This window comes from Amblyraja radiata, chromosome 5 (genome assembly GCF_010909765.2).
Source record: "Amblyraja radiata isolate CabotCenter1 chromosome 5, sAmbRad1.1.pri, whole genome shotgun sequence".
NCBI classification, from domain to species: Eukaryota; Metazoa; Chordata; class Chondrichthyes; order Rajiformes; family Rajidae; genus Amblyraja; species Amblyraja radiata.
The window spans coordinates 9,497,298-9,511,009 of NC_045960.1; positions in this window are offsets into that span (position 1 = coordinate 9,497,298).

The window sequence follows — 13,712 nt, forward strand, 5'->3', positions numbered from 1 at the left end:
CGCACCACCAGACCCAGGAACAGCTTCTTCCCCTCTGTTATCAGGTTTCTGAACGGTCCTTCCATAAGCTAGGGTGCTGTCAGATTCACCTCCACCCCATTGCGGACATTGGACTTTGTCTGTGAAACTGGTGCGCAACAATGCTGAGAACTATATTCTGCACTCTGTATCTTCCCCTTTGCTCTACCTATTGTAACTTTTAAAATGAATTTGAATGGGTGCATGGATAGAGGGCCACAGAGTGCTGGAGTAACTCAGCACGTCAGTCAACATCCGATTGGATTATTCGGAATTCCTGGACTTTATCTTGCGCTAAACATCATTCACGTTATTTCCTTTTTGATGTATCTATGCACTGTGGGCGGCTTGATTGTAATCATGTATTGTCTTTCCGCTGACTGGTTAGCATGCAACTAAAATCTTTTCACTGTACCTCGATACACATGACAATAAACTACACTGAACTTTGGAGAACATGGAAAGGCAACGTTTCTGCTTGTTGTCTATTCTTCAGACCTTACTGGGACCGGCTGTTGGTCAGCATTGACAAGTCGGGCCGAAGAACCTGTTTCTGTGCTATACGACCCTTACGTATTTCCTAAGACAGACGCAAAATGCTGGAGTAACTCAGCGGGACAGGCAGCATCTCTGGATAGAAGGGACGGGTGACGTTTCGGGTCGAGACTCTTCTTCAGACTGAGAGTCAGCGGAGAGGGGGAAACGAGAGACATGAAAAGGTACAAAGAACAAATGAATGAAAGGAATGCAAAAGGACAAATAAAAGCCAGCAACGAAGGTCAAGGAATGTTGGAGCCCACAATGGTCCATTGTTGGCTGTGGAGAAGGTGATAACGGGTGGATACAAACAGCAGGATGATAGTGAAACCAGTAGGATGACGAGGGTGGGGGGAGCGACAGAAAGACAGGGGATGCAAGGTTTACTTGAAGTTAGAGAAATGAAAATTAATACCGAAGATAGATGCAAAGAGCTGGAGCAACTCCAGCATCTCTGGAGAGAAGGATTGGGTGACGTTTTGAATCGAGACCCTTCTTCAGACTCAGAATTAATACCGCAGGAAAGAACGGAAGATGGTGCTTTAAATCGAAGGTACACAAAAAATGCTGGAGTAACTCAGAGTGTGTACCTCAGAATTAATAGCGCTGGGGTGTAAGCTGCCCAAGCGAAATATGGGATGCTGTTCCTCCAGTTTGTATTTGGGCTCACACTGACAATGGAGGTTGCCCAGGACAGATAGGCCAGTGTGGGAATGTGAATGGGAATGGGAGTTAAAGTGTATTGCAACCGGAAGATCCAACTTGATGCACTCACAGAAGACCCAGCCTAAAGTGTCTTTTTAAGTAAACAGCAGACATCAGACATTGACTTAGGTGAGCTCAATTGTACACAGACTCTAATCCTTTGTAAACAAGAAAGGCTGTGAGGTGGTGATAGATCTAGTGGTGTCAGCAACATTCTCTTTGTATTCCTGTCATAAGGCTCGCTTGTGAATGATTCATAATCTCCTTGGTCACGGAGGCGTGAAATGTTCCCCAGTCCAATTACTGGTGGATAGACACAAAAAGCTGGAGTAACTCAGCGGGTCAAGCAGCATCTCTGGAGAAAAGGAATAGGTGACGTCTCAATCCGAAACACAACCTATTCCTTTTGTTTTTTAGTTCAGCAATTTATTGTCACATGTACCGAGGTACTGTGAAAAGCTTTTGTTGCGTGCGAACCAGTTAATGGAAAGACAACACATGATTACAATCGATCCGTTTACAGGGTATAGATACGTGATAAGGGAATAACGTTTAGTGCAAGGTAAAGCCAGCAAAGTCCGATCAAAGACAGTCCGAGTGTCACCAAAGAGGTAGATAGTAGTTCAGCACTGCTCTCTGGTTGTGGTAGGATGATTCAGTTGCCTGATAACAGCTGGGAAGAAACTGTCCCTGAATCTGAAGGTGTCCGTTTTCACACCACTGTACCTTTTACTCGATGGGAGAGGGGAGAAAAGGGAGTGGCCAGGGTGAGACTCGTCCTTGATGATGCTGCTGGCCTTGCCGAGGCAGTGTGATGGTCTGGGCTGCGTCCACAATTCGCTGCAATTTCTTGTGGTCTTGGATGGAGCTGTTCCCAAACCGTGCTGTGATGCATCCTGATAAAATGCTTTCTGTGGTGCATCTGTACAAGCTCCAGAGATGCGGTCTGACCCACTGGGTCACTCCAGCTTTGTGTGTTAATCTTCTGTCTAAACCAGTTCCTTCCTGCACCTATTACTGGTGGACGTCCTTAATTTACCAAATACTGTCCAATTGAGGAGGAGAGATTTGGGAAGGGAGTGGAAATGCAACTCATTTATTCATTTAAAACAAACATTCGGTTTTAGTTCAGTTTCGAAAGTCAACCATGTCTCTTAGACTTTAGACTTCGAGTCATATAGAGTTATATAGAGTGATACAATGTGGAACCAGGCCCTTTGACCCAACTCGCCAACACCGGCCAACAATGTCCCAGCGACACTGGTCCCACCTGCCTGTGTTTGGTCCATATCCCTCCAAACCTGTCCAATCCATGTACCTGCATAACTGTTTATTAAACAATGGGATAGTCCCTGCCTCAACTACCTCCTCTGGCAGCTTGTTCCATACAACCACCACCCTTTGTGTGAAACAGTTACCTCAGATTCCCATTAAATCTTTTCCCCTTCACCTTGAACCTATGCCCTCTGGTCCTCGATTCCCCTACTCTGTGCAGCTACCCGATCTATTCCTCTCATGATTTTGTATACCTCTGTAAGACCCCCCCCCCCCCTCATCCTCCTGCGCTTCAAGGAATAGAGACTCAGCCTACTCAACCTCTCCCTATAGCTCACACCCTCTAGTCCTGGCAACATCCTCGTAAATCTTTTCTGAACTCTTTCAAGCTTAACAATATCTTTCCTATAACATGGTGCCCAGAACTGAACACAATACTCTAAATGCGGTCTCACCAATGTCTTATACAACTGCAACATGACCTCCCAACTTCTATACTCAATACTCTGACTGATGAAGGCCAAAGTACCAAAAGCCTTTTTGACCACCTTATCTACCTGCGACTCGACCTTCAAGGAACCATGCACCTGTACTCCTAGATCCCTCTGCTCTACAACACCACCCAGAGGCCGGCAATTTACTGTGTAGGTCCTGCCCTTGTTAGACGTCCCAAAATTCAACACCTCACACTTCTCTGTATTAAATTTCATCATCCATTCCTCCTCCTACCTGGCCAATCGATCCAGATCATGCTGCAATCTTTCACGACCATCTTCACTATCTACTAAACCACTCATTTTTGTATCATCAGCAAACTTGCCAATGTTGCTCTGTATATAGCGCAGAAACAGGCCCTTCGGCCCACCAAGTCCGTGCCGACCAGTGATCACACGAGTTCTATTCTACACATTAGGGACAATTTACAATTTATCAAAGCCAATTAACCTACAAACCTGAAGATAACCACAAAATGATGGAGTAACTCAGCGGGACAGGCAGCATCTCTTTTTTTTAAATTATGAAACTACTTTTATTCAAAAAATAAACATAGAGTATTAACACAATCAAAGACTGCCTATGCTGACAGTTTACAAACAAATGATCGTCAAATTAATAACATCAACGTCAACTGGACCCACGAATGGCCGTTGAAGGTCGAGTGTTCCGTTTATCAACAAAACACTCGACCTTCAACGGCGACCAGTATTCATGGAAAGCCTCCAAAGTCCCCATGGACACCACGTGTTCCCTCTTAACACTTAAACAAAATTATCAAATTAAAATATTAACATTCTTATCGATAATATATTCAACCTCCTGTGGTGACCAGCGTGCACAGAAGACCTCCACAGTCCCCATGGACACTGCGTCTCTGGAGAGAATGAATGGGTGACTTTCCGGGGGCGTGACCCAACCCGACCTGAAACGTCACCCATTCCTTCTATCCAGAGATGCTGCCTGTCCCGCTGAATTACTCCAGCGTTTTGTGTCTATCTTCGGTGTAAACCAGCATCTGCAGTTCCTTCCCACACAATCTACAAACCTGAACGTCCATTAAACTGGAGCAGGTCAAGACCCGTCTTCAGATTGAGAGTCAGGGGAGAGGGAGACACAGAGACAAGGAAGGGTAAGGTGTAAAAACGAGACATCAAGAGAGATGACAGTCAAGGAAAATGGAGAATAGATCATTGTTAGCAGCGAGAAGGTGACAACGAAACAAACAGAGGTAAAATGTAACCGGGGACAGTCAGACTGATGGGAGAACTGGGACAGGAGAAGGATGGAGAGAGAGGGAAAGTAAGGGCTATTTGAAATTAGAGAAGTCAATGTTCATACCGCTGGGGTGTAAACTACCCAAGAGAAATATGAGGTGCTGTTCCTCCAATTTGCGCTGGGCCTCACTCTGATAATGGAGGAGGCCCAGGGCAGAAAGGTCAGTGTTGAGCAACCGGGAGATCAGACAGGTTTAGGCGGACTGAGCGGAGGTGTTCAGCGAAACGATCGCCAAGCCTGCGCTTGGTCTCGCTGATACATAAGAGTCCACACCTGGAACAGCGGATACAGTAGATGAGGTTGGAGGAGGTGCAAGTGAATCTCTGCCTCACCTGGAAGGACTGTCGGGGTCCCTGGACAGTCGAGGGTGGAGGTAGAGAGACAGGTGTTGCATCTCCTGCGGTTGCAGGGGAAGGTACCTGGAGAGGGGGTGGTTTGGGTGGGAAGGGACGAGTTGACCAGGGAGCTGCAGAGGGCACGGTCTCTGCTGAAGGGGGAAAGAGATGGAGATGGGAAGATGTGGCTAGTGGTGGGATCCTGTTGGAGGTGACGGAAATGTCGGAGGATTATATGCTGTCAGAAACATGTTGCCAGTGGTGGTGGTTGAGGCAGATATGATGCTCCTAAGTCATAGGAGCAGAATTAGGCCATTCAGCTCATCAAGTCTTCTCAGCCATTCAATCGTGGCTGATCTATCTCTCCCTCTCAACCCCATTCTCCTGCCTTCTCCCCATAACCCCTGACACCCGTACTAATTCAGAATCTGTCCATCTCAACCTTTAAAAAAGCCCATTGACTTGGCCTCCACAGCTTTCTGTGGCAATCAATTCCACCGATTCACCACCCTCTAGCTAAAGACATTTCTCCTTATCTTTCTAAAGGTGCGTGCTTTTGTTCTGAGGCACTGGGGCTCTGGCCTCTAGTCTCAGACTCTCCCACAAGTGGAAACATCCACTCCCCATCCACTTTATTCAGGTCTTTTGCTCTTCAGTAATTTTCAATGAGGTCCCCCTCATCCTTCTAAACTCCAGTGAGTTCAGGCCCAGTGTCATCAAACGCTCATCATATGTTAACCCACTCATTCGTGGTTAATTCTTGTAAACCTCCTCTGGACCCTCACCCAAATAGCTCGGAATACTCCAAATACGATCTGACCAGCTCCTTGTAGAGTCTCAGTATTACATCCCTGTTTTTGTATACAATCCCTCTTGAAATGAATGCTAACATTGCGTTTGCCTTCTTTACCACCGAATCGACTTGCAGATGAATTTTTTGGGAATCCTGCACCAGCACTCCCAAGTCCCTTTGCATGTCTGATTTCTGAATCCTCGCCCCGGTTTAGAAAATAGACTATGCCTTTATTCCAACCACCAAAATGCATGGATGCACACTTTGCTACGCTGTATTCCATTTATCTGCCATTTCCTTGCCCAATCTCCCAACCTGTCCAAGTCCTTCTGCAGACTCCCTGCTTCCTTTACAGGGCATTGAAGAGACTTTTGCGTTGGCACGTGGACTTGCAAGGAATGGAGGTAAGTGGATTATGTGCAGGCAGATAAGAGTTGGACTTGACATCATGTTCAGCACATACATTGCGAGCCAGAGGGCTTGGTCTTGTGCTCCTCTAGGTTCTAGATATTCATTTAACATTTAACATGGGAGTGGCAGGGCAGAGTTGGTGGCCTTGCTGAGGCAGCATGAAATGTAGATGGAGTCAATGGAAGGGAGATTGGTTTGCATGATGGTCTAGGCTATGTCCACAACTTTAGTTTAATTTAGAGATACAGCGCGGAAACAGACCCTTCAGCCCACCAAGCCCGGACCGACCAGCGATCCCCGGAGATTAACGCTACCCTGCACAACACTAGGGACAAGTTACACTTCTACCAAGCCAATTAACCTACAAACCTGCACGTCTTTGGAGTGTGGGAGGAAATCGAAGATCTCAGAGAAAACCCACGCAGGTCACGGGGAGAACATGCAAACTCCGTACAGACAGCGCCCTTGCAAGTGCAGTAAGACAACTCCGCAATTTCTTGCCGTCTTGGATGAAGCTATTCCCAAACCAACTTTAAGTGTGCACCTACACTCCTTAACTCCTCAAGGCACTCAATCGATCTCACCTGTCTATACCTGAGGAAATAAATTGAGGTTCTGGTCAAGAACAGGATGGAGGCAAGTTCCAGATATAGGCAGGGAGGATCAGGTGCTCACAATCTCTGGGGGATATAGGCGATTGAGAAGCACACATAAGAAGTGAATCAGGAGGGTCAGAGAAGGGCAGGAGATAGCTCTGGTAGATAAGGGTACGGAGAATACAAAGAGGTGTTATACGTACGTTAAGGGGAAAGGGGGTAACTGAACAGAAATAGGGCCCGTCAGAAACCAAAATGGTCATCTATATGTGGAGCAACAGGGGATGGGGAAGGTCCTCAATGAATGTTTCTCTTCTGCTTATACTCTGGAGAAAGAAATGAAGACTGGGGAATTTGGGACATGGAGTTAATGGAAGACAGACACAAAAAGTTGTAGTAATTCGGCAGGACAGGCAACATCTCTGGAGAGAAGGAATGGGTGACGTTTCGGATTGAGACCCACAAGTTACTCCAGCTTTTTGTCTTCAGTTTAAACCAGCATCTGCAGTTCCTTCCTACACATGGAGTAATGGAGATGTCTTGCAGACAATGCATGTTACAGTTGAGGAGGGGCCAGACGTGGTAAAATGTATGAAGGATGATAAACCTCCCAGGCCTGATCAGATACATCAGACACAGAGTGGATGTGGGGAAGATGTTTCTACTCGTGGGAGAGTCTAGGACCAGAGGTCACAGCCTCGGAATTAAAGTACGTTCCTTTAGGAAGGAGATGAGGAGGAATTTCTTTAGCCAGAGGGTGGTGAATGTGTGGAATTCTTTGCACACAGAAGGCTGTGGAGGCCAAGACAGTGGATATTTTTAAGTGAGAGAAAGATGGATTCTTGATTAGTACGAGAGTCAGGGGTTATGAGGAGAATGGGATTAGGAGGGAGAGATGGATCAGCCATGATTGAATGGTGGAGTAGCCTTGATGGGCCGAATGGCCTAATTCTGCTCCTATCATTTATGATCTTATCATATCCAAGGAGAGTGTGGGAAGCTGGAGTAGATAAGGCAGGCGCCCCAGCTGAGATATATAAGTCATCATGAGATGTGGGTGAGGTGACGGAAAACAAGAGGATGGTTCATTGTGTACCATTATTTACGAAGGGCTGCAGAGAAGAAGCTGGGAACTATAAAGCGGAGAAACTAACATCTGTGGTAGGAAAGTTGCTGGAGAGGATTTGTGAAGGATGGTCTTGGCACTTATTAGTTGGGAGGTTATGTTACAGTTGTGCAAGGTTCTGGTGAAGCCGCCTTTGGAGAATTATGTTCTGTTTTGGTAACCCTGCTGTAGGAAGGATGCCATTGATTTGGAAAGAGTGCAGAGAAGATGTAAGAGGCTGTCGCCTACACTCAACGGCCTGAGATATTGGGAGAGGTTGGGAAGACCAGGAGTTTATTCTTTGGAGCGCAGGAGGCTAAGAGGTGATCTTATAGAGGTGTATAAAAATTACAAGGGGAATAACCATGGTGAACGCATAGAGCCTTTCACTCAGGGTAGGGGTTTCAAAAACAAGTGGACGTACGATACAATACGATAGAACTTTATTTATCCCAGGAGGGAAATTTATCTGACACCAGTCATAAAACACATGAGACATGTGATGAGTGGAAAGGTTGGGGGGGTGGGGGTGGGGGGGGGGGGGGGGGGGGTCAGTCTACCCCATGACAGAGGGGGGAGGAGTTGTACAGTTTGCTAGCCACAGGGAAGAAGGATCTCCTGTGGCGTTCTGTGCTGCATCTTGGTGGAACCAGTCTGTGGCTGAAGGTGCTCCTCAGGTTGACCAGTTTGTCATGGAGGGGGTGAGCTGTATTGTCCGGGATGCTCCGCAGATTGAGGAGCATCCTCCCCTCCAAGACCAACCTCCCGTGAATCCAACTCCAACTCCACCCTCAGGACGGAACCAGCCTTCCCGCTGAGTTTGTTGATCCTGTTGGCGTCCGCAGCCTTCGCCCTGTTGCCCCAGCACACGGCAGTGAAGAAGATGCCACTGGCCACCACCGGTTGGTAGAACATCTGCAGCATCTTACTGCAGATGTTGAAGGAGCGAAGCCTTCTCAAACAGTACAGCCGGCTCTGTCCCTTCTTGTTCAGGGCCTCAGCGTTCCTGGACCAGTCCAGTTTACTGTCCAGGTACACTCCAAGGTATTTGTACTCCCTGGTAAACTGCACATCCACACCATTGATGGAGACAGGGGACAGGGATGTTCCTCTCCTCCTAAAGTCCACCACTGACTCCTTAGTCTTGTTGGTGTTGAGCAGCAGGTGATTCAGCCCACACCACTCAACAAAGTTGTTGCCTACACCTCTGTATTCAGCTTCCCTCTCCTCACTGATGCAGCCCACAATTGCAGAGTCATCTGTAAAATTCTGCAGGAAACAGAGTTATATCTGAAGTCTGAGGTGTAGATAGTGAACAGGGAGGGAGAGAGGACCCGTCCCCTGTGGGGCCCCTGTGTTGCTCACCACCATGTCCGAGGCACAGTTCTGTAGCCTGACATTTTGTAGTTAAATGTGTTTAAAGTGAAAGGGGAAAGATTTAAAAGGAACCCGAGGGGCAACTTTTTCACACAGAGGGTGGTAGGTACATGGAACGTGCTGCCAGTGGAGTCTGTTGAGTGAGGCAGGTACAATAGCAAAATTTAAAAAACACTTGGAGAGATATGTGGATAAGTAAGGTTTTGAGGGGTATGAGCCAAATGCGGGCAAATTGGAACTAGCTTCTTCTTCTTCTTCCGTGTGGCGTGCAGAACCTAAAGTTGTTGGACAACTTGTTCTATTTGATCTTCCGTTTGTGCACGTCGAGTTGATTGCATTAGTCGAAACAGTCGAAACAGGGCGGACTACGTGAAGGTTGCAATCTTCCACCCCTTGGAACTAGCTGAGATGGGGCATCTTGGTCGGCACGGACGTGTTGGACCGAAGGGCCTGTTCCATGCTGTATGTCTCTATGATTTTGAGAATTGTTACAAGCAGAAGCCCAGAAACTACTGCCGGGTCAAGACCCTTCTTCAAGAAAAGTCACCCATTCCTTCTCTCCAGAGATGCTGCCTGTCCCGCTGAGTTACTCCAGCTTTTTGTGTCTATCTTCGGTGTAAACCAGCATCTGCAGTTCCTTCCCACACAATCTACAAACCTGAACGTCTTTGAAACTGGAGCAGGTCTAGGTTCTATACTCTGTTGTTCTAGATTTTTTTAAAAGACGGCAACACATGTGGACAGAGTAATGAAGAAGGCATTTGTCATGCTTGCCTTCATTGCTCAGGGTATTGGGTACAGGAGTTGGGATATAATGTTACAGCTATACAAGAGGATGGAAACAAGGAACTGCCGGTGCTTGTTAACAAAGAAAAAGACACAAGGTGCTGGTGTAACTCAGTGGGTCAGGCAGCATGCCGTTTAGTTTAGTGATACAGCATGGAGACAGGCCCTTCGGTCCACCGGGTTCTCACTAACCAACGACTGCACGTTCATACTAGTTCTATCCGACACACTAGGGACAATTTATATATTACTAAGTCTGATCTTGACCACTTCCTGTTCAAGAAGGAACTGCAGATGCTGAACAATCGAAGGTAGACAAAAGTGCTGGAGAAACTCAGCGGGTGAGGCAGCATCTATGGAGCAATGGAAATAGGCAACGTTTTGGGCCGAAAACCCTTCTTCAGACTGAAGTGTCTTGTTGCTTTTTCTTGGTATAACTGAAAATGGCTAAAATTACCTATTTCCTTCGCTCCATAGATGCTGCCTCACTTGCTGAGTTTCTCCAGCATTTTTGTCTACCAAGGTCACTATAATCATCAGTCTGAAGAAGGGTCTCGACCTGAAACATCACCCATTGCTTCTCCCCAGAGATGCTGCCGGTCCCGTTGAGTTACTCCAGCATTTTGTGTCTGTCTTCGATTTATACCAGCATCTGCAGTTCTTTCCTACTCACTATAATTAAAGATGCTCATGGTAACGTCTAATGACGTAGAATATAGAACATACAGGAGGAAGGATCCCAATCTGAAACATCACCTATCCATGTTCTCCAGAGATGCTGCTTGACTCGCTGAGTTACTCCTGCACTTTGTAGAAAACTTGCCCTGCACATCTCCTTTAAACATTGCCCCTCTCACCTTAAAGCTATTCACTCTAGTCTTTCAATTTCCATCCTGGGGAAAACGGTTCTAACTGTATAATTCACTGCGGGGTTTTTTGAGGAGAGTTTCAGCCACAGTATGTGAAGAATTACATTTTCAAGAGAGCAGCTCTCTTCTGCTGCTATCTGTAGTAGCAATGTAGCACCAGATCTATCTATCTATCTATCTATCTATCTATCTATCTATCTATCTATCTATCTATCTATCTATCTATCTATCTATCTATCTATCTATCTATCTCTGCCCGTTAGCTGCGTATGACATCACAATGGGATCGTGAATATCACGATTTTCTTGGGGGGAGGTTCCATTTACAAAAAATATGTATTTTCATTGGGGGGGGGGGATAGGGGGGAGGTGAGGAGTGGGGGAGCAGGGGGAGGGAGGGGTTATGGAGGGAGGGAGTGAGTGACAGGGTAAGGGAAAGGAGAGGGAGGGAGAGGTGAGGGAGGGAGTGGGGAGGGGAGGAGGAGAGGGGAAAGAAGGGGGAGGGTGGAGAGGAGGGGGTGAGAGTGCTGGGGATGAGGGGAAATGGAGAAAGATCGGGGTAGGAAGAGGGATGGCGAGGTACTGGAGGAGGGGAGAGGGAGGAGGGGAGGGAGGGGGTGAGGGGAGGAAGCAGAGGAGGGGGTTGGTGGAGGGTGGGGAGAGGAAAAATAATGGAGGAGGGGAATAGGGGACTGAAGAGTGAGAGTGAGATGTGTTCACATTGATCTGATTTTTTACAAGTTATTGCCATGTCAGCACAGTTGGGGGCTATGGGTGAGTGGTCACCAGGCCTCCCTTGTGACAGGGACCCAACGGGTCCCACTTGGTCTAGTATGTATTAAATATTAAAACTCTGATCTTGTATGTGCATGTGTGTGTTTGTGTGTGTATAATCACATCCTCTCGAAAACACGATGTGCTAACGGTAAAACATTTACACATTCCAGTAGTGATTTATCCCGTGAAGTCAAAAATCGCCTTATCTGAAAATGTCATGCTTTTTTTCAGAAATTAATAATGAAAATGTTCAAGATCTGACAAAACTTTGAAATGGAAAACTACTGTCTTTCGCTGATGACGTAAAAATGGCTGTGCTTGCTGCCATCTTGCTTGCGCTGCCAGTGACGTTCCTCCCCCCCCCCCCCGCCACCTCTCCCTCCTCCCCCCCCCCACTATTCACAAGACGCTGCTGGAGATGAAGCCGCTTGCCGCTCCCTACTCCCTCGTTCAAGACTGCGGGAGATTAACATGTTCGCCGCTCCCTGCTCCCTTGTTCAGGACTCTGCCAGAGATGAACCCAACCCCCCCCCCCCTCCTCTCCCCTCCTCAGCCTGTCTCCCCCTCCTCTCACCCCCCCTTTCACCCCCCTCCCCTCCCCCTCCCCCGCTCCTCCCCCTCCTCCTCACCCCCCCTCGCTCCTCCCCCCTCTCTCTCCCTAAAACTCTCATCTTGTTTGTTTATATGCATGTGACCCCAAAACTACGCCGAAATGGTACACGATAGCGCAACAAATTTTGACCTACCTTTCTCACCACTGTCCCGTGGTGTGCTGTGTGGCAAGTCTCATTCAGATTGATGGTATATTTTACAAGTTATTCACATTTTAAACTTTCCAAAAATCACTGACAAAAATCACTTCCACTTGCACTGCCCATTATCAGCGTATGACGTCACAATGGGATCCCGAATCTTATTTACATAAAAAGTTGTGAGTTTCAAAAAAACTCTGTTTTAATCAAATTCTTGCGGGGAGGTTTCATTTACAACAAAAAAATCGCGATTTTCATTATAGGGTGATGGGAGAGGGGGGAGTTGTGGAACGGGAGAGTAGGGGAATAGAGGGAAAACCCACGTAGTCACGGGGAGAACGTGCAAACTCCGTACAGACAGCACCCAAGGTCAGAATCGAACCTGGACCACTGGCGCTGTGAGGCAGCGACACTACCTGCCATCCCAGTTTTCAATGCTATTTAACTGAGGGTGGAATGCTAAAGAGAACTAGACTCCATTTTTTTTTGCCATTTGTCCAGGCTTTGGAAATCTCTCTCCCAGCACAGTTGGGGGACAAGTCTTCTGCGTGTTCTATGCACTATTTGGAGTCCCTTTGAATCTAACTTTTTTGAAGCACCTCGGGGGAAGTATGAATGGTCATTTAAAGAGGCTGGAGAGAAATGCCCAGAAGTCAAGAGATCACAGGGTGAGCATAACGTCCGAGCGACAAATGGGGGTCTCTGTCCGTAACAATAAACAGATAGTCAGTAAACAATAAACAATAGACAGAAGGGTCTCCACCCGAAACGTCACCCATTCATTCTCTCCAGAGATGCTGCCTGTCCCGCTGAGTTACTCCAGCATTTTGTATCTTCTAGAATCTTGCAGAGTCCTATAGAAACATATAAAATTCTTAAGAGATTGGACAGGCTGGATGCAGGAAAAATATTCTCGATCTTGGGGGAGTCCAGAACCAGGGGTCACAGTTTAAGAATAAGGGGTAGGCCATTTAAGACTGAGATGAGGAAAAACTTTTTCACCCAAGAGAGTTGTGAATGTGTGGAATTCTCTGCCACAGAAGGCAGTGGAGGCCAATTCATTGGATGTAGTCAAGAGAGAGTTGGATATAACTCTTGGGGTTAATGAAATCAAGGGATATGGGGAGAAAGCAGTAACGGGGTACTGATTCTGGATGATCAGCCATGATCATATAGAAGGGCCAAATGGCCTACTCCTGCACCCATTCTCTATGTTTCTATGTGTCTTCGGTGTAAACCAGCATCTGCAGTTCCTTCCTACACATACAGTGAAAAGCTGATGGGTGGGCAATTGGACATTAGGATGGGAAGGGTTTAGAGGGGGTGCAAAGACTCTTATTTTAAGCGTCACAAAATGTTTGCAGAAAATGAGCTATTAATTGAGATATTGAGGTTGAGCAGGCTCGGACTTTATTCCCTGAAGCACAGGAGAATAATGGGTGACTGTACAGAGGTGTAAAAAAATCATGAGGGGAATAGATCGGGTGAATGCACAGGGTCTCTTTCCCAGATTAGGGGAATCGAGAACCAGAGGGCATAGATTTAAGGTTAAGGGAGGGGGGGACAGATTTAATAGGAATTTTGAGGGGTAACTTTTTCACAC